Consider the following 21,119-nt stretch of genomic DNA (forward strand, 5'->3'; position numbering starts at 1 on the left):
CATGTCCCTACTGAACCTGGTCTTTATTCAATTCCTTCATGTATTCGGATGGCATTCGGGACATGCTACCCAAAATATGGTATCTTGGCATATTGAATATTTTAAGCTGAAGGAGTCTAAGCAAACAGCAGAAGCAAGAAGGTCTCTCTGACCTTCCCCCATGCTTCTCCCCTGAAGCAGATCATAAGCCCCTCATGTGAGAGGTACCCTGTCTGTACCCATGGGAAAGGAACATTCTTGTCTCCCAGATGGAGGGACAATGGGAAGAATCCAAATGAACAGGCCTTGTTTTTCCCAGTTTACCACACTAAGCTCATACTCTTTGCCCTATCATATCTTTCTACAGCTTTCCACTCAAACCTAGAACAAAAACATTCAGGTTTAATCATTTCTTTGGGTCTTCATTTCCTTATGAAGGTTCCCATGTCACATAAAACTTACATTAAATAAGTGTATGCAATTTCCTCCTGTCCATCTGTCTTTGTCAGTTTAATTTTCAGACCCATTCAGGAACCCCAAAGTATCAAAGGAAACATTTCCTCTCCTAGAATCCCAAATTCCCTCCTAACATAATGGTTTCATACACACTGCTACCTCTACCTACAATCCAATTCTCTCACCCAGTGAATTTTTCATTCCATTTCCATTTAAGCGCACCTCCCTGGTGAGAGTCTCCCCCGTACTCCCCTACCAAGTCAAATTCTCCTATTATGGGCTAACCCTGTGCCCTTTTCCGTTTTTCATAGTTATTATCACTGTTGTAATTTTATGTTTGTTTGTGGGAATATCTGACCAATGTCCAACTCTGCCATTAGACTATAAACCCCACAAGGGCAGGGACCGTCTCTCCTTCTCCCCATCACATCCAACACTCAGCACAATGCCCAAAAGGGACAGATATTCAATAAAATCCGTGGGATACATGAAATGACAAAGAAACAGTGCTGAACTTTGCCTACAGAAAGTTGAGCTATGCCACAGACGAGGTGTCAGCTGTGTCGGGTGTTAAAAAGTATATAATGATTCATTAGGCAGAAGGAACACATGAGCAGAGACACAAAGAAATGAAACAGTCAGACATAGCTCAGTATAACTGAAGCTGTGGGTGTGATCTGTTTGGAGGAGGGGAACAGTAAAGTGTCAGAAATGAGGCTGGAGAGACTCGGGGACTAAACCACAGAGGGCCTTTTGTGCTCTGCAAAGCAATTTGGACTTTTGCCATGGGAAATCACTGAAGGGTTGTAAAAAGGGAGTAAAATGATCATCAGATTTGCATTTTAGAAAAATCACTCTCATGGTAGTGTGAAGGATGTCCTTGATAGGTTGATATTGGAGAAAGGGTGACCAGTTAGGAGGCCATCCTACAAGTCTACGTGAGGGACGATACAGCCCAAAACCAAGGCAGTACTAGGGGATTAAGCGGAGCAGGCAGCTTCAAAAGATACTGAAGAGATGAAAACGACTGATAATGGGGAATAAGGTAAGAGAAAAAGTCAAAGTATACCAGTACTGCGGTCTCTGGGCGTCTGGGAGGGTGGGGCGGCCATTCGCCGAGTTAGGGAGTACGAGATGAGAACTCAATTTGGGTAGATAGCTGAGTGTGTTTCTGAACCCACTGAGGCTTACTATCTAAGGGCCTTCATGCCAGAATGATGACTGTCCTCTGACATCCTTCTCCTCTTTCATCTAATGCTGTTTCAGCTGAGCACAGAACCACCTACTAGTGACCACACGGCTTGGCCTCCCTATGCCCATATGACTAAGTTCTTGACAATGGAATAGGAGCCAAAGTATGTAAGCTCTGTGTCATTTGCTTAAAAGGAAATTGCTTGTCCTGGATTTCTTCTCAGATAACCAGGTGTTGGGTTAGCAGGAAAACCATGGAAAGAACCGATGGGTCAATGAAGCAGACAGGCCAGACCAAGCACTCCATTAAAAACCCTTATTCTACAGGGATCTTTTATTTTTACTTAATCCATTGCATATTGGAATCTAATTTATTTTTAAAGATTTTATTTATTTATTTTTCTGAGAGAGAGAGAGAGCACACACACACACAAGGGGCAGGAGGAGCAGAGGGAGAAGCAGACTCCCTGCTGAGCAGGGAGCCCAATGCGATGAGGGATTCATCCCAGGACCCCCGGATCATGACCTGTGCCAAAGGCAGATGCTTAACTGACTGAGCCACCCAAGCACCCTGGAATCTAATTTAAAAGCATTTATTTTATGCCGTAATTAATACACACTTTCAAGTAGAGAAATCTAGTAGGCATCTGCCTATAGCAGTCTGGACCTCCAAAAAGAAGTCTGGACCAACAGTGGAGAACTGATACCTATTAGCATACAGATAGTAGTTACAACTATGGGAATAGAATTAAAAAAGAAGCACTCTGAAGACAGACCTGGCTTGTATCCTGGCCTCACTTTTATCTATGTGATTCTGAGTGAGTTACATCTATAAGCCTATAGTATATAAACCTGTAATAATATCTGTATTAACTAAGGTAACTAGCTGCTATAAAGTTAAATCTCCACATCTCAGTAGCTTAACACCAAGAAATTTATTTCTCATTTATGTGAAGTTCAACTGCGTACTGAGCAGGACCCAGGCTCCTCCATCCAGTAACTCTTGCTCCCCTAGGATCTTGAAATCCTTTGTTTACAGGCTTTTCCCTTCAACAGTCCATGGTAGAAAGGGCACACATGCTTCCAAACCACGTTAGCCTGAAAGTTACTGCATACTTCATTGTTGAAAGCAATCATTTGGCCCCAACTAGATGCAAAGGGACCTGGGAAATATACTACCCCCTTGGCAGTCACTTCCCGGCGGAAATACTACACAAGGAAATGGTACACATATTCTGATGAACAATGGCCTCAAACATAAACTTCCCTGCTGTCTTGAAGATGAAAAGCAAAAATGAATGGATAATACACCTAACAGTATGTCATGTCTAAGGGCCCCTCAATATATTAGATCCTATCTTCTTCCCCGTTACTTCCATCCTAAACTCACCTCTGTGTCCCAAATAGGCCTTATATTTTCCCATTTTCATGCCTTTATTCACATTCTTGTCTTTATATACAAAACCCTAAGCATATTTTTTGTCTCTTTTCTGCTACAATTCCACGTCTACCCATTTTTAAAGACTAATCTCAAAGCAATCTCTGGGAGTCTGCTTGTTGTAATTCTTCATGGCCATTAAAGTCCCTTGAACCACCATCACCATACTTAGGAACCTTTCGTTTAGCATTTATCAGGTATTTGTTTGGTATTAGAACAATATACGTACTCACCCGGCCTGACTACCTCCAAGTCTAAGATGTAAGCTCCCTGAAGACAACAACTGCATTTAACTCCTCTTGTTCACAGTGATTAAAAAAGCAAACTGAACTTAGACTCTGAACTTAAGACACCGACACTTCAGAGATCGGGGATCTCCTCAAAGAATGAAAAGGTGAACACTTACTCCAGCAACTCTGGCAAGGGGGAAAACCCACTTGGTTTCGAGTGTTTACATACTCAGGGGATGACTATCTGAATTACTGGGATACTGCTACATTTCTTTATTTCACTTTGTGTATCCACGGGGAAGCCTGTGTGGTGAAACCTGTTTATGAACAAAGCACATACTTAACGAACAATTAAGCAACATATCTTTCAATATTATCATAACTAAGAAAAACAAACAAATCTGAAGAGGCTTCTTTAAGAACTCTCCACATGCGTGAGTCAAGGTGGTGATGTGGCAGTTCTCTGGGTAATCTGATAAATGTCAACAACCCAACTATTGAAATCCATCCATCAGGTGAACACACGTCTCTGAGTTACCTGAGCAGTGGCCAAGTCACGTTGTTCTGTTTAGATACAGCCATTGACTCAGAAAAAGAAGAGAAGAAAAAAAAAATGGGCAGTCATTGGACATGAGGTGGTCCACTGAAAATGCCTATGTTTTCCTTTCCCTACAACAATCCTGGCAAAAGTAGACAAGACATAGGCAGGCAGGCAGCAGGGCTTTCTCGGCAAAGAATCTGATCGTAGGCACCTAACCAAAGGCTGGGTATTCCTCAATTAATTAATTCCTCAAATAACACACAGTAGAGAGACTGGTCTATGACCCCCAGGAACACTACTCTTCTCACACCAGATGCTCCCAGATGGTCTCAGGGTCCCTGAAGGAACCTGAAGCCATCCTTCCACATTTACTCCCCAGCTGGAGAGAGCAGAGGCATACCCAGGGATCCACTCCATGTTCAAATTCATTACCCAGTCCAACTCCAAGACAGCCTAAAGCTCATCAAATTCCTGGACACTAGCTCTTTGACTAAAGTCTGCCTATCCCTTATCCCCGTGCTCATTAGAATATCAGAACAAAACTACCCTGGGCGGGGCCTGGGGGGGGTGCGTGAAGTGAGATTCCATTGTTAAGATATGATTCAAATCTATACCAGTGCCACAGATTTGGGCCTTTGGGGGGGGGCGGGACACGAGGGGACACAGGATCTCACTGAAATGTGTAAGCAGAGTGAGATCCAAAAGGGATTCTGTAGAACACGAGCCCTAGGAGTTGTTCTGTATATGAAGGATCCTGTGATGAGTCTGGAAAACATCACAAACAACAGTCCTCTCCCAGATATTCATAGCACATACTAGTACATTGAAGGTTCTGACATTTCCTACCATGACGACACCTATTGAACCCAAATGTATTTGTCTACATGAAAGCTTCTGGGGCGAAACACTTATTTTTTTTAAGATTTTATTTATTTATTTGAGAGAGAGAGAGAGAGCATGAGCAGCAGGGAGGGGCAGAGGGAGAAGCAGGCTCCCAGCTGAGCAAGGAACCAATATGGAACTCGCTCCCAGGACCCAGGGATCATGACCTGAGCCGAAGGTAGATGCTTAACCAACTGAGCCACCCAGGCATCCCTTTTTTTAAGATTTTATTTATTTATTTAAGGAAGAGAAAGAGAGCTAGAGTATGAGCAAGGGGAGGGGCAAAGGAAGAGGGAGAAGTAGGCTTCCCCACTGAGCAAGGAGTCCTGCATCCCAGGACCCAGAGAGATCATGACCTGAGCCCAAGGGAGAGGCTCAACCAACTGAACGACCCAGGAGCCCTGGGGCGAAACACTTACTCACATCTTTCCTCAATAGACTGTGCGTCCCATGAGGTCAGAGTCCACACTGCTTTCTTCAACTGCTGTTCCTCAACTGCTTAACATAGGACTGGATACTTTAATACCTGATGACTTAATGAATATCCTGTGGAAGTAGGGTCCCACAGAACATGCTTTATAAAACTATTTACATCTTTATGGAATAGTCTAAATAAAGACAACCTCCCCACATAGGAAGATCACTTCGAATCACATATTTAAATCCCAGTTTGTGAGGTTACTGTTAAGAGTACACGGGCATTTATTGTTTGTGGTCAGAAAATTTCTCCTTTGTTCTCAAACTATCTTCTGTTAGCGTCAAAATAACCTGACCACATATTTCAAAATTTTTAGTATCTAGACCAGTGATGCTTACAAACTTAACTGTGTGTAAAAAATCTACTGAGGGACGCTTGGAGTGGCTCAGTTGGTTAAGCGTCTGCTTTCAGCTCAGGTCATGATCCCAGGGTCCTGGGATGGAGTCTTGTGTCAGGCTCCTTGCTTAGCAGGGAGCCTACTTTTCCCTCTGCCTGCTGCTCCCCCTGTTTGTGCCCTCTCTCTCTCTCTCTCCCTGGCAAATAAATAAATAAAATCTTAAAAAAAAAAAAAATCTACTGAGGGGGCTGTTAAAAATACTAAGTCCTGGGGATTCAGTATTTCCAGAGTTTTTCTAGAGCAGAGCCCAGGACTCCACATTTTACACAAATATTCTAGGTTATTCTGACACAGGTATTCCCGTGGAACGCACTGTTAGAAACGCTGAACAAGAGACACCTGTTCTGACAAGAAGAGGGGTCCTTGACTTGTTATCAGAAGCCTGGTTTGAGGCTCAGCTCTGCATCCCCACTACTCACGTGGCCACGGCATTAATCACCCAGCTCCACTTCCCTCTTTGTGGGACTCATAATCCACTTCCTAACCTAGATACCTAGCTCCTACCCACCCACCTCATAGCACTGGATAAGGGGAAAGCATTTATGACCCCCTGCCCTGAAACCTAGCAGGTACTCACACATATTGTTTAACAAATCAATAAGTTCACAGTTACGTTAACGTTCTATGGTATTAAACAAGCTCTATCACAGCAAGTGTTCAACACAGAAAGATTTTCTGCTGATTACTTAAAGACAGACAAAACAGAGCTGGACCAATGGTGTATGCATCTGTATCAGTCAACCCGGCAAACTGTCCCTCAGAACATTTGGCTCATGCTTGTGGACACGGTAATTAGCCAAAGCATGGTGAAAGCCAAACTATGTGACATTGGCCACCACATACAGAATGTTAAAAAATTTCCTCTGCTTGGTACCAGACCTTCAAAAAGTAAACTCTTCATTCATAAGTGGGCTAACAGCTAGAGTTAACTCTTTAGTTGGCATCTATGTATTTACATAGGTGGTTCTTGCTTATCAAGTACCCTCATTAATAATAATCATTGCTCTTGGGCAGCTGGGTGGCTCAGTCGTTAAGCATTTGCCTTCAGCTCAGGTCCTGGGATCGAGCGCCGTGTTGGGCTCCCCGCTTGGCAGGGAGCTGCTTCTCCCTCTCCCTCTGCCTGCTGCTCCCCCTACTTGTGCTCTCTCTCTCTCTGCCAAATAAATAAAATCTTTAAAAGTAAATAAATACATATATAATTATATATCTATGAATAAATAAAAATTTTAAAAATAAAAATATTAATCATTGTTCAAAAAGTAGAAGGCAATGGAATACATGTAACAATTATCCAGTACTCAGCATATTTAATTCTCTCTCTCCATTCTGAAGACTCTTCTGGAGCCTGTAGCACCCAGGGTAATCGCTATGAAAACTGCTCAATCATCCTACAAGAATCCTTTGAAAACACTACAGATGCTGTCGATCGTTTCCTAACTTTGCAGTATATTCTTAAGCTGCCTTCTGACACAGATCCAGTATTATTTCCCTTTTCTTTATAAAATAAGAAAACAAATTCTATGACTGAAAAATCTCTGCCTAAAAGACGATTTAAAATTTCCAACTAGTGGAAGTATTACCATACTTCCTATATATTAATTTGTCATCATTTTTTGGTGTTGGTTTTTCTTGCCCTGCTGATGTTAAACTTTCAAATTTTAAGTGTTTATCCCACCGTTCAAGCATTCGGAGGAAACCCAATACATTTTGTTGGCTCATTGACCTGTTGTGAATGATAGCGGCAAAAGAACTTGGAAAACTGAATTCATGCCATGATGTTTATCATTGCCTTTGTGCTTAATGTTCTGGTTGCGATCTGCTTTCCTTGCCTGTGTCTCATGTTAGCAAGTAACAAATGTGATTGATTATAGGGCTCATGCAGGTAAACAAGTAAATGAATCAAGCCAAGTTTGGTGACCCCATCAAAAGATGGCAGTGACAGCTGGATTTCGGCTAACTATTGCCATGAAGAGAATACAGTAATGCAGTCCCGGCATTCCTAGATCTTCCAATGTTTCCAGAGACTTTGGGCACATAATAGGCACCCAATAAATATTTACTGTATCAATTAATTCAGAGACTCCAATTTTCATCAGAAATCTCTAGATTTGAGGGTGCCTGGGTGGCTCAGTCATTAAGCGTCTGCCTTTGGCTCAGGTCATGATCCCTGGTCCTGGGATCAAGCCCCGCATAGGGCTCCCTGCTCAGCGGGAAGCCTGCTTCTCCCTCTCCCACTCCCCCTGCTGGTGTCCTCTCTCTCGCTGTGTGTCTCTCTCTCTGTCCAATAAATAAATAAAATCTTAAAAAAAAAAAAGAACAGAAATCTCTAGATTTTAGACGTAAGCAGCAGAAAGCAGTAATAAGAACACAGACTCTAAAGCCAGACTGCCCAGGCTCAAAATTTAACTCTGTCACTTATCAGCTACATGACCTTGAGAAGGTTATATAAAACTCTGTACTTAGTGTTCGCATCTGTAAAAGGGGCAGAAAAGAACAGTATCAACCTCATAGGGTTGTTTAAGAACTTAATTGTTTAATATTTATTAAATCTCAGGACAATAGCTATTGCAAGTGCCACATATATAAGGAAGCTCACACTTAAACTTCAAAATGCCTTATAATTTTCACACGTGTTACCCCACCTCTTCCCCACCGTAACTGTCGACGAACGTGCTGCTGGGTAGACAAGGACATGGACTTTCCCTCAGGATCCTTCAGGGCTGTTCATGGCTGTGTGACTCATGCAGGAACTCTGGGCGTGCACACTTAGAAAGTGTCTGGTAATTTACCCAAAAGCATATTCCATAAAATAACAGATGTAGAAATCGGGTCCCAGACTTCTAATGGACGGAATCAGAGATGTCTCAATCCGCATTCACCATAAGCCTTCTTACTCAATAACTAATGAAATAAAACAGAGATCTGATACAAACTACTGTCTGGTTATTTTTAACCCCTACCTTAATTACTCAAAGGCAGCCAATTTGAGAGAATAAGCAAAACCTTTACATTCAGTAATGTGTATCGATATTCCTCCCCTTTTATTAAGTTTTGCTTTTAAATTGCATTGCAATATTTTAGTTTCTCTTTTCTCTGACTCCAAGGCCTTTCTCCCACGCAGGGACTTTACAAATACATCACCTGACTACAGGCCTGTGCGTGGCTGTGTATAGAAACTGCTAAGTTAGGAACACCCTGTCAACCTTTTCTTTGATTTTCCTGGTTGTTGTTGGCTTAAGGCAGATCCTTAATGTCATTTAAACAGAGGAGACTATTTAAAATTTCTTGGTAGATGAATTTGATAATGATAATTTTTTTAAAAACAACAATTGTCTTCTTGGGATAAAAGATTTCATTCAGCAGGGTAGACACCTTATCTGAATAACTCAAGACTTCTTCGAAGAAAAAGGTCAATGTAGCCATACCTGTTTCCTTGTCTTGAACAACAGCAGTAACTGTATGTAGTGCCTGATAACCTGCATCGCACAAAGTCATCATCTGGGCATTACAGAAAAGTCTTCTCTTTTTTAGGGTTTAGAGTATTAAATATTTGTTGTGTGTTGTGTTTAAATATGAGTCTTCTCATGGAGGAGAAAAGCACTTACTGTCAAAAATAACTATTGCTAAATTGGACTTTATACAAATTTAAAACTTTTATGAATTATGGGGCATTATCAAAAAAGTGAAAAACCCAGAGGTGCCTGGAGGGCTCAGTCCCTCACATGTCCAACTTGTGGTTTCAGCTCAGGTCCTGACCTCATGGCTTCTGAAATGGAGCCCCACGTCCGGCTCCACACTCAGCGGGAGTCTGCTTGGATAGTCTCTCCCTCCGCCCCCTCCCCTGCTCATGCTCATTCTCTCTCTAAAATAAATAAATAAACAAATCTTTTTTTAAAAAAGAAAAGAAAGTGAGAAACCAGAGAATGGGAGAAAATATAAGTATTTGCAAGTCATATACCTGATAAGTATCTAACACTCAGAATATATAAAGAACTCTTACAGTTCAACAACAAAAAGACAAGGAACCCAATCAAAAAATGAGCAAAGAAGGGGGAATGAAGCATGAGAGACTATGGACTCTGAGAAACAAACTGAGGGCTTCAGAGGGGAGGGGGGTGGGGGAATGGGATAGGCTGGTGATGGGTAGTAAGGAGGGCACGTATTGCATGGTGCACTGGGTGTTATATGCAACTAATGAATCATGGAACTTTACATCAAAAACCAGGGATGTACTGTATGGTGACTAATATAATAAAAAAATATTATTAAAAAAAAATGAGCAAAGACAGTGAGAAGTCATTTCTCCAACAGAGATATTCAAGTGGCCAATAAGCACATGAAAACATGCTCAGCATCGACAGTCATTATGAATATGCAAATTAAAACCACACTGAGATACCACTTACACCCCCTAATATATTTTTTTTTAATAAAAATGAAATAAATGTTGGTTAAGATGTAGAGAAGCTAGAACTCTCAGATGTTTCTGGTAGGACTGTGCCATTGTACAGCCACTGTGGAAAGCAGTATGGGGCTTGCTCAAAAGTTCAACATAGAATTATGGTACGCCCCAAGAATTTGACTATACCCGACAGATCTGAAAACATACATTCAAGCAAAACCTTGTAAGCGGACGCTCATAGCAGCATTCTTCGTAATAGCCCAAAAGTGCACCAACCCAGTATATACAAACAAAATGTGGTATATCCATAAAATCCAATATTATTCAGCCATAAAGAGGAGTGAAGTACTGACGTGTGCCACAACATCGATGAACCCTGAAGCATGATGCTAAGGGAAAGAAGCGAGACACAGAAGGCTGAATGTGAAAGGATCTCAATTATAAAATGTCCAGAACAGGCAAATCTATAGAAACAGAATGCGGATGCGTGGCTGGCAGGGATGGAGAGGAGAGAGGAACAGGGGACTGCCTTGTGGGTACAGGTGATGAACACGGACTAAAGCAGTGGTGTCGGCTGCACATCATTGCGAATCTAGTAAAATGCAGTCACATTATATGCTTTAAAATGGCTTAAATGTTGGGGCCCCTGGGTGGCTCAGTCAGTTGGGTGTCTGCCTTTGGCTCAGGTCATGATCCCAGGGTCCTGGGATCGAGGCCCATGTCAGGCTCCCTGTTTAGCGAGGAGCCTGCTTCTCCCTCTGCCTCTCCCTTTCCCTTTGCTTGCCACTCCCCTCACTTGTGCTCTCTCTCTGACAAATAAATAAAATATTTTTTAAAATAAATAAAATAAAATGGCTTAAATGTTTAATTTTATGATATCTGAAATTTTATCTCATTAAAAAAAAATACTGGCTTGAACCCTCAGTAGGAAAACAAGCAGCTGCTTTTTCCCCGTACAAAGTAATTTCACGTGGTATATCACCCAAATGATATTAAGGAGAAGATCAGTGGCTGACAAGTTGTCCTTATTCCCTTTATTTCACTGTGCCATTTACCATTAGCCTTTTGCTCTTGAATGGCATTTTTGGTTTGTCAGTTTGCCCGTAGAAATTTCTTTTCTGATGTTACGTCTCCATGTCCAAAAGTTTCTTGTCAATAGTTTAGCCAATTTGGCCATCACTGATTAATGAATAGATATGGGAACCTTCTAAATTATATTATATTCTCCCTTCTAAATTATATTAAAATGTTTAATTTGAAATAACAGAATGTTGATGACTCTGGTAAGGGGAAGGATACAATTTATCATAAGTCAGTAATTTGTATCTTTCATTAATTTACAAGAGATTAATAAGAAACATGGATATGTCTAATAGAAAAAGCAAAAAAAACATTAAGAAAAAACTGATTATCCAGTAAGCCTCCTCCCAAAAGAGACACACATTTGCTCCCAAAAAGAAATGTCTTTTTTTACTATTAAAATGTTAACAATAAAATAGAGATTATCTAAATGGGTCAGAAGAATATACTATGTGCTCCAAATTTATTTTTGCTGTCCTGCAAACTTTCCTGTCAACTGGGTTATACAATGGGAAATGAAAAAAAATTTAAGCTGGAAAAAAAAAAAATCTCATTTGAATATATACTTGTTAAGAAGTTGAAAGCAGACTCAGTTAGATCAGAGGATACTACTGTAACGAATCATGACAAACTTACACTGAAAGTTCTAAAAAGAAATCTAGTTGTCAATGAATTCAAAGATACAATTTCCTAAAATTATGTTAAACAATTTTAACATAAGCCATGATTTTTTTAATCTCAAAGGAAACTTCTATATTAAAAAGTCATGTTTACATTTTATGACAGAACTATTTAAAAGTTAACATGGCCAGAATTATTCCAAATAGGCAAAAGGGGAAAACAGAGCAAGCACTTGAATAACTCAAGTTTGAAACAAAGAAACCCACTTTCATCTCAAGTATGTGTCTCATTGAGGTGAAAAGTAAAGGCAGTTTTAACCAGAACTACCTGGAGAATTGTGGTGGGAATAATCCCTTCTCACAGAAGCTGAACAAATCTGGTTCATGTACTGTTATTGCAAGGAAATTTGAGAAATTTAGAAACTAAAACCAACCTGTTGAAGGTAAACAAGAATGTGATGAAAAGAAACGCTTATATTTTAGGTCAAAATTAAGGGAGACAGAAGAGTGCATAGAAGACTTTGCAGGTAGCATTATATATTCAGTGGCCAAATTTTAAAAACACTCAGGCAGAGTATATGTCTGAACATTTAGCCAAAACAGTCATCTAAGCTGAGAGTTTTATTTTTTCACTTAAGGGGGAGAAATGGAGCTAAACAGGTGAGAAAAAAGAAGAAAGCACTGAGTTAATGGAAATTCCTTGTCAAACAGAGTCATTTAGCTCTTCTTTCTGCTCTCCAGAATTCCCCTTCTCCATTTTTCTTTCAGGCCTCAGGTCTTTTCCCAGATTTGTGTTAAATTTAATGATAAATGGAATCCTGAAGGAGACAGTATTCAACTCCTCTAACTCTCACTTCCTAGGAAAAGCAGTCTCTATAAGAGAGAACACATAGGCTAGGAATTACCCCATAGCTGGAGTCCTGAGGCTTCTGACCCAAGAAAGATTGTTCAGGTCAACAAGGAAAGGAGTTGCCCAAACTTTTAGGGAAAGGTGCCATTACCTTCATCCATCCACACACACCAGTACAGTACTTTTTGTTTCCAGTCAAATCTCTGGCTGGGGAAAGGGAGAGGGGCAACTGGTGTTGGTTCTAATACCAAGTAGTCTGCAGGTGACCCAGCTTCACTGTAGAGAGAACAGGATGGTAGCCAAGGGATTAAGGGTGAGGCTGAAGGAGACAGGGATTGGCAGAGTGCCACTGAAAGTTTTAGGGCTCAGAACACTCTCTTGGTCTGGGACGGTTTAGGCTGATCTTCCCACCCTTGGGACAGAGCTGCTCATGGCACCATGAATACATGATTTAGGGACTGTCAATTGGGGAGGGGGAGGTGCACGGCCAAATCTGTGGAGCCCTGGTACATTGTTTCCCTGCTTATGGCCACTTCTCAAGATTTATAGGTCATAGATCCAAAGAATTTAAAGAGCCAGTCCCTTATCCTGCCACTTTCCAGACTTCCTTGAAAACATGAACTATTCTGGAGAAAATAGTAGTTCTTCTGTTCACTGGTACGTCTGGAAACAAATAGGCCTCCTCCTTCTCTGCCTTCACCTCCCTTCATACACTAAGTTTACTCTCTAGTTTTGTCTGGATGGTGGAATGTCATCTTTACTCACACTCTGGTAGAAAACTTAGGGTCCTTCCTATCCAGGACCCCTGCCAGAGGGGGGGAAAGCCCCAGGGGTCCTGGAGGCCAGCAGGTGGCAGAGACAGAGCACAGAAGGGTGGGGCCAGAAAAGAACCTGAAGCCTGGCAAGAACTAGGGTCCCACAGCACAGCAGCAGAGGAGAGAGCTAAGCCAGAGCTCGGGGCAGGTTTATTTTACTTCGCTAAGCCAGGAAGCTGCCAAGTTCTAAGATCCCATCAGAGACCGGAAAAAGCCCTACGGGTTCCCAGAATTCCTGGTAGCAGGCGGCTTTAGGCAAGCACTCTTCCCGCTGAGCAGTCCGGGAGCCTGGCGCGCCCCATGCACCTTCAGGCCCCAGATCTTATGCCCAGGCAGAATGGCTGGGAGTGGGAGAGAGCAAGCTCGGCCTTTTCATCTTCACCCAGCTTCTGAGTAACTCGTGTCCTAGAACCCTGGGGACAGGGTCTGGGAATGTGACTGAGGACTAGGAGCTGAGGAGGCTGAGAAGCTCAAGTCAGTCACTGGGAGAGCAGAGGTACCCACTAGCCAGCCAGGGCCAGAGACCTTGGGCTGGGGGCTTATTGTCTTGGGCTAAGCCACCGCTCCAGAAATAATGCATTCTTTTCAAAGGAGACAAGGAGTAAAAACAGCTAGCTAGAGGTCATTCTTTTTGCCATACCTTACCCTTTACCGCAGCTTTTCTCTAATCTCCTCCTCACTTCCACCTTTCTTTGATATCCTCCTCTGCTTCCTTCCCTGTCTTCTTCTTAAGACTTTTGGAAAGAGTAGATGCGCAGACAAATGCGGGACAGGAGAGCTGAGCGGCATTTACAGTCTGGGAATGGGGCTGGGGACAGATACTAAGACATCACACCCCCCCAGGCCCCGAACGCATTTACAGGTCCCTGTCGCTAGTCTGCTCCAAAGTTGCAGTAAGTTTGACATCTACCCATAACCCCGCATGCGGCCCAGGGATAGTAGCAGAAATTTGCTTCTGCTTCCAACTTGGCCGTTGAGTGTCTGAAAGCTGTTTTGGGCGGGCCGGGGAGAGAATCTGGACAGCTCGGAGCCAGGTGTCGGCGGCTCCCATCCTGTCTGAACCAGACTGTCCCTGCAGTGCCAGCTCGGGAGCGAGGCAGGGACGCGGGCTGGGAACAGACCCCTCCCCCATCTCTGTGACAGGGCACTCTGGGTGCACACACACTGGACAGTGAGGTCCCCTCTCCGGGGCACTGCCGCAGACTGGTCCTGGCTCTTCGCTCCCTACCAGTCTATCCACGCGGCAGACTGAGCGCTTTGGAGATGTGGCAAAGGGGGACTCCAGGTGTGACATCCACGGTGAGAGCACAAATTGGAGGCGGGTAAGAAGTTAAGCCGGCGAGGGCACAGGGCCCTGCGCGCGCGAGAGGCGAGGCCTCCGTTCTCTCCTCCCTGGCTCCTAACTCCTCCCCACCTCCGTTCTGGGGCTCTGTCCTTCGGCCAAACGGATCCGAGCCCCGGGTTATTTTCAGTCACAACCTCCTCCACCTCCGCCCCCCCCAATGTCGTGCCTCGGTTCCGGGGGGGAGGGGAGGGCAGTTGGACCTGTGGTGAGCAAGTCTCCCGCCTGCCGCGGCGCGCCTGCGAGAAAGCCGGCCTGGCCGCGGCTCGGCGCGCACAGCCCTTCCCCGCGCCGTAAACGCGCGCCGAGCGCTCCTCTCGCCCGGGACTCGGGGAACGCTCCAGCCGGCCCCGCTCTCTGCCCTCTTGACGTCTCGGTTCTCAAACACAGAAGCATCGTCCGCGGTTCTGGCATTTATAAAAAGAGGACAAGGGGAGGGCCACGGACCGCCGTGATCTCCTTGCGCCTTTTCTGTCTGCGCAAGCGAGTCCTGTCCGCAGCCGCTGGGGGAAAAAGGCATCGCAGCACCCAGTTCCACCTGGAATTTAGGGAACTGACTCTGACCCTATTTCCAGGCTAGCCTCATCCTGTACTCAGGTCGTTCCCTCCTTTCTACCGGGACGGTTCCGAGATTTTAATTAAGACATCTGGCCCTGCACCGCAGGGGGAGGGTCCCAAATGGCGAGGCTTCCAGAGCACTTGGTACCCATCCCGCGATCCGTGCCACGGCGGAAGGAAAGGTCGCGATCCAAACGCTCCTAGTTCCCTCCCCCAACGCGCGGGGCCGCGCTCCAGGCCTGCTCCATCTCGCCCCTCCCCCACCCCAGCCCCACACAATTTCCTTCTTTATGAAGCACACACGCCCAGCCCACCCCGCCTCCCACGTAAAGGCCAGTCCTGTCTTTTGGTGACCAGATGCAAACTCAGCTGGAAGTTGAGAGCAGGGCAGAGTCAAAGATGCACGGAAAGAGAGAATGGGAAGAGAGAAATCAAAGGGGAAGAGAGCGCAGAGAGGAGCTGGAGGTCGCAGGGGCAGGGGCAGAGGCGGAGGACAGCCCGAGGGGAGCGGGCGCCGCGGCTGAGCCGCAGCACCTCCCCCGCGTCTGCCACCCGCGCGCGCGCAGCGGGGTCAAGCGCGGACTCACATGGTCGGACTGCAGAGCCGCTCTCAACTACTGAGAATGGGTGGTTTCGGGGCTCCCCGAGATCTTCTCCCCGGCTGCCTGCGGTGTGAGGGCAGAAACAAAAACAAAACAAATCACGGGACACAATCAAGACGGGCCGTTCGCCGCCACGGGGACCTCTCGCACTTCGCGCAGGAAAGCGGGCGCGGGGATTGGGGCGGCCGCGTGTAGCCTATAAATAGCGAACTTTTAGACGGAATCAACTAACAAATGAGAGTAGCGGGCGTAAATTTGCGCACAACCCCCCTTTCCGGGAACTACCCGACCACCCCTCCCGTCACCCTCTAGGCAGGATTTGGGAGGGGACAGATTCGGAAAGGGAGGTGGAATTTAATTTTATGAGAATTTGCAGTTTTGTTATTTTTGCAACGGGGGCACTCCGCCTTTTTGACCCTCTTTTTCCGCCTACCTTTGCAGCTTCTTCCCCGCCCCCCGCGCCCCCCACCCCCCCGCTAGGCACTGCAGGTACCTGCTAGGAAGGGCAAAGGCCCGGAGAGCGGAGCTCCTAGGGGTTGGCTGTAGAAGCGCGGAGGAGGAGGGGAACACGGAGCCGGGGTTCCCCGGGGATTACTGGAGCGACGGAAGGAAAGCGTAAAACTGCCAGTATTTGGGGGTTTCCTCTGATGCCAGGACAGGAATTTAGGTTATCCCGAGTTTGGGAGGGAAGTGCGAAAGGGTGAGTACAGAAGGCACAAAGGAGTTCCTAGAGGGTAGGTTTCCTTTCCCAGGGCACCAGTAACCCTCCAGTGCTAGCAAACCCCCCTCAGCAACTTTACTTGAACCCTCGGCCCTGACGGGGCCGGGAGAGCGAAGGCGCACGCCGGGGTTAAGTCCTTGCTTGCCTTGGGGGCCGCAAGCTCTCGCAGAAGCGCGTCCTGCCGGATGGTGCCCCAGGGTCTGGCTCGCTAGCTCCCCGGGGCCGGACGCCTTTTCGCCGAGCCCGCTCACACCTGCGGACCGGAAGAGATCTATTACACCGGGAGTCCTCAGCACCACTAGCCGTCCGCCCGCCCCCTTTCCTTGCGCCAAGGCCGGATTGCCAATGGTGATTGGGTTAGTTCGATTTTCATTTTCTTTCTAGGTGCTTCTTCGAAAATAAAACCCCCGAGGACGGCAGACACTGGCTCTCCACTCCAAACTCTCTAGTTCAGGAGGTTGCTTGACTAAATTTTTCCTAGATGTCACACGAACCACAGTCAATAGGGTATCCATTGGGGCGGCAGTGGGGGTTGGAGAAATTGAGGGCCCGCAGGTGAAAGGAGGTTGCACTGATCCCCTTTGGAGGCTCCATTCACGCAAGGCCTGTGGAGCGGGGGGCAAGCCCGCTTCATGGGCCTAAAGGCGGCCTCTAGCAGGGAGGAGGAAGCCAGAGAACGGTGCTGTTTTTTCTTTCCATTGCCGGCCCCAGCCCTACGCGACCATCCCGCCCCCTATTAACGGAAATGTCAAATGCGTAACCAATACCCCTCTCCCCCGGGAGAAAATCAGAGAGGGTTCCCGACGCAGTTGGTGTGGGGGCGTTGGTGCTCCCACAACACCGCTTCCCGCCTGTTACCTCCCCATAAACGGAAAAGTTATTTTGTTTTTCCCAGATACCAGCCAGGGTTGGAAGGACAGGGGAAAAGCAGAGGTGCTAAGGGGTTACAGCAGCCACTCACCCTGCGGGGTGTGCCCACCGCCCCCGACTCCACGCGAGTGGGCCCGCAAGACATTGGCAGCCCCCGCGAAGCCCGCGCCGCGGGCGCTCGGCGCGAAGGCTGCGCTTCGCGCGCTTCCCCAAGGTCCGGGCCGGAAGCGCACTTGAGGGTGCTCCCAGACGGAGTTGGACGGAGCCCGGGGGTCCCGAGGCACTCCAGCCTGGCTAGCGCTCCCCTTGCTACGTACCCTGTCCCAGCCTCCCGCTCCAGTTGCTGCCCCGGCTGGGGGACCCGGCCTGGAGCCCGCTGCCTCTAGCGGAACCCGCCCCCGCCCTACCCGCGCGCCCTCGCCCTCCCGGACGCTGGGCCAGGTATGGGGCGGTCTCTCGCGGGCCATTGGTTTGGGCCACTGTTTCGAACTGGCTTCGAGCTTATCCCCAGATTTTGCGGCCCCTTTGTGGGCTGGGAAGAGAGCGTCCAGGCCAGCGCCTTACCTTTCAGCCCACCCATACCTCCCCCATTCCCTCGGGTTAACTCCGCAAGGAAAGCGGGTGGAAACTCCTTGCGGCCGAGTGTTGGAGGTCAGATGAGTGCGGCTTTTCTCGAAGGTTTTGGGTGTTCGTACTAGAGGAACAGGCCCTACGGAGACAGAAAAGACAGACGCACAGGCAGCGGTCCCGTGGCTGTGTTCAGCGCGAAGTTCACGTCTATTGTTTTCTGCCTCGGGGAAAGCTGCCCAGTGTGATAGATCTTTTTAGAGCCCATCACTGGAAGAAAAATCCTGGTGATAACGATTATCTCCCGCTCGCGCTATCTCGCCATCGCCCCAATTCATCTCCCTCTCGCTCTAGCCCCTCGGGGAGAGGAGGAGAGTAAGGGGCTGGGGGGAGGACGGGCCAAGCCGCTGCCCTCGGATGGAGCGGAGAGGCACGAGGCCACCTCATCCGTCCCATTCTGCTCCGGGCTGGGGAGAGAGGACACCGCGGATTTCTTTCCCTGCCAAGCCTCACGCTTCTTTCAAATGATTTTAGTCTGGTGCTCCGGTCTATCCATATACATTTCCAATCTCATGGCTCATAAACTATTAGCAAAATGGTTTCATTATTCACCTTCTGTATCCTACAAAAGGGAGAAAAGAAGGGAGCGGCAGGAAGGCAGAGTGGGGGTGGGGGGCAGCCGTTGGACACTAGTTAACAATGATACTGCCCGTGTTTAAATCATGGTTCAGACTGCCTTCTTCAAGCTGACATTCAACAAATCTGATCCGTTTCCAAGGATCTGTAGCCGACCCCTTCTCTCCCCCTCTACCCTCCCCTCTTTCGCACTCTCTTTCTCTCCATCCATCACTATCCATCTCTCCTTAACACCCAGGTTTCTAGAAAGACCAGATGAATAGCTAAGATACCGCAAATCCATTATTTGCTTCATTAGGCGTCATCAATAAGGCACGCCCTTCAGATACGACACATATAATTATTTGGTTAGAATGGCTACCCCCGGTACCCTTACGGGTGGTGTTGGTGATGGAATCACATATCATCCCTAAAACCAAGCCATCCTAAGTTACTAGTATAGGATGATAACCAAGAAGTTGGCTGAAGGCTCAGTGTGCGGCGTCAGTGTACCCAACTGGGCACAAAGTCCTCATCTGGCTTCCGCAAGACCGGGGAAGGGAGGAAGTTGCAAAGTGGTGTGTGTGTGTGTGTGTGTGTGTGTGTGTGTCCCTGCGTGTGTGCGCGCGCGCAAGCGCGTGCCCGTGTGAACGTGCATAGAGAGAAGAATGGGAGGGGTAACAGATCGGGGTCTTTGTTTGCCTCTGAGAGATGGCAAAAGAAAAATATTTTGTTTTTCATGAGTAAGTCCGAAATAAAAGACAAATAGAAACAAACTGGCTCGTGGAGACCCGAGAACTCTGTGCGTGGGGCTAAATAAGGTAGAAAACTGCGGGCAGGCGTGAATTGGCAGAAGCAGCCTCGGGCGCCTGGAATCCGACCGGCTTCTCCCCTGGGGGCGATGATGATATTAAGTGTCCCCACCAATACTTTTAACTTTTCATAAATTGTATCTAGAATGACTCTATCACCACACACACACACACACACACACACACACACACACGCTCTTCCCCTGCACTTTTTGAAAATGTTAAGGACGCTAGGCAAGTGAGAGTGCGGTAATTATCCCTGGATGTAGAAACCAATCTGGCTGCGGGAGGCCCTTCTGCAATCGCCGGCGGCGGCGGCGGCGCGCGGACCGCGCAGAGGCCGGGGACTCCGGGCGCTCGCTAGGTCACCGCGCCGCGCGGCCGCCGCTCGCCGGCTGTTTAATATACATGGAGTGGGAATGGAGGGAAACGGATCTCAGGCCTGCACGTTCTGCAGAAAAAAAAAAAAAAAATCAATTTGCTATTTATTTTTGAAAAATGTAGATTTAGGGAATTATTTTTTCCTAGCCCGACCCCCTCCAAGAACGGCGGCCCACATTTAATTACGTCTTTTAATGACTTTTCCCTTATTTGCCATTGCTATTTCACGTTAAGGGCGGGGGCGGGGTGGGGTTTCTTTGGGGGGTTTTCAATTCTGGTATCTTCAAAAAGATTTGCCTTATGTGTTAATTGCATGCTGTTAAGCACATCTGGGACTGCGTGCTGACCAACTCGGACCAACTTTTAATTAACACATTGACCCGGCGAAGAAGCAGCCGCCCAGACTCCCCCTTGAAATATGTATATTAGCCGCGCGGAAGCCGCTCGGCCCGCGCCGCCAGGTGCGTGCGAGGAATTGCCTGCGTCAAGGGGCGGGAGGGGGTGCAAATTGCAACCGCTCGCTCTCTTCCAGCGAACATTTTCTCGCCTTACCTCTAGAAAAACAAAGGAAAAAGAGTAAATGACCTGTTCCAGAAGCAGACTTCTTATATCCTTTAATGTGACTTTACCCTGGGCGGGGAACTTGGGAGGACGGAAAGGAAGACCTCCGAACCATTTCTAACCAGCCTAACCTGGGCTGTTTGGGCCTGAGCTGAGATCTGGAGCCTGAGCTCTTTAAATGGACCGAGTTCTCTGTTAATGAAGAGAAGCGGTGGCCAAGAAGCCTGGTGGAAGGAGAGACCAGGCCACCGGCTGCCTTTTGTGGTTCCGGCCTTCCTACTTGCCACCTCCTCCCCTCCGCCCCCCCCCCCGCCCCCCCGCTCCCGGAAGCTAAACCACAAACTCTCAGGCCCCCGGTCTGACAACGGGGAATAGGTGTCCTGCCTGCTTGGAGCTCACTGCAGTCAGGAGGGCAGAGGAACTAGTGGCTCATGGTAGGGCTCTAGGCCCAGTCGCCGAGTCTAGACTATTCAGGGGTGATCTTCCAGCCAGGCCAGTCAAATCCCGGCTGGAGGGAGGAGGAAACCCGGAGCGCTCATGGACGATGCCACCCGCAGATATGCAATTCCACCCTAAGTAATTTCATTCGGAATTGATGGCGTTTCACTGGAGTGGTGCCTTCAAAGTGAGTGCCTAGCCTGCTTCCCCGTAGAGCGCAAATGCGGGTTAATCCCCAGATACGTACTCATTTTCTCTTTCCGCATCTAATCTCCACGGACGCGATCTTCCAA

General features: G+C 47.1%; 1 protein-coding gene across 1 annotated transcript in view; it reads right to left on the reverse strand.

The window, feature by feature from the left end:
- ESRRG (estrogen related receptor gamma) overlaps positions 1-16,031 on the reverse strand; it is a 605,699-nt gene extending 589,668 nt beyond the window's left edge. The window contains exon 1 of the mRNA XM_057315051.1: positions 15,847-16,031. The gene's annotated coding sequence lies outside the window, so the exon portion shown is untranslated. The remainder of the gene's footprint in view (positions 1-15,846) is intronic.
- Between the last annotated feature and the right edge of the window lie 5,088 nt (positions 16,032-21,119).

The sequence above is a fragment of the Ursus arctos genome, unplaced genomic scaffold (assembly GCF_023065955.2).
Source record: "Ursus arctos isolate Adak ecotype North America unplaced genomic scaffold, UrsArc2.0 scaffold_2, whole genome shotgun sequence".
Taxonomy (NCBI): Eukaryota; Metazoa; Chordata; class Mammalia; order Carnivora; family Ursidae; genus Ursus; species Ursus arctos.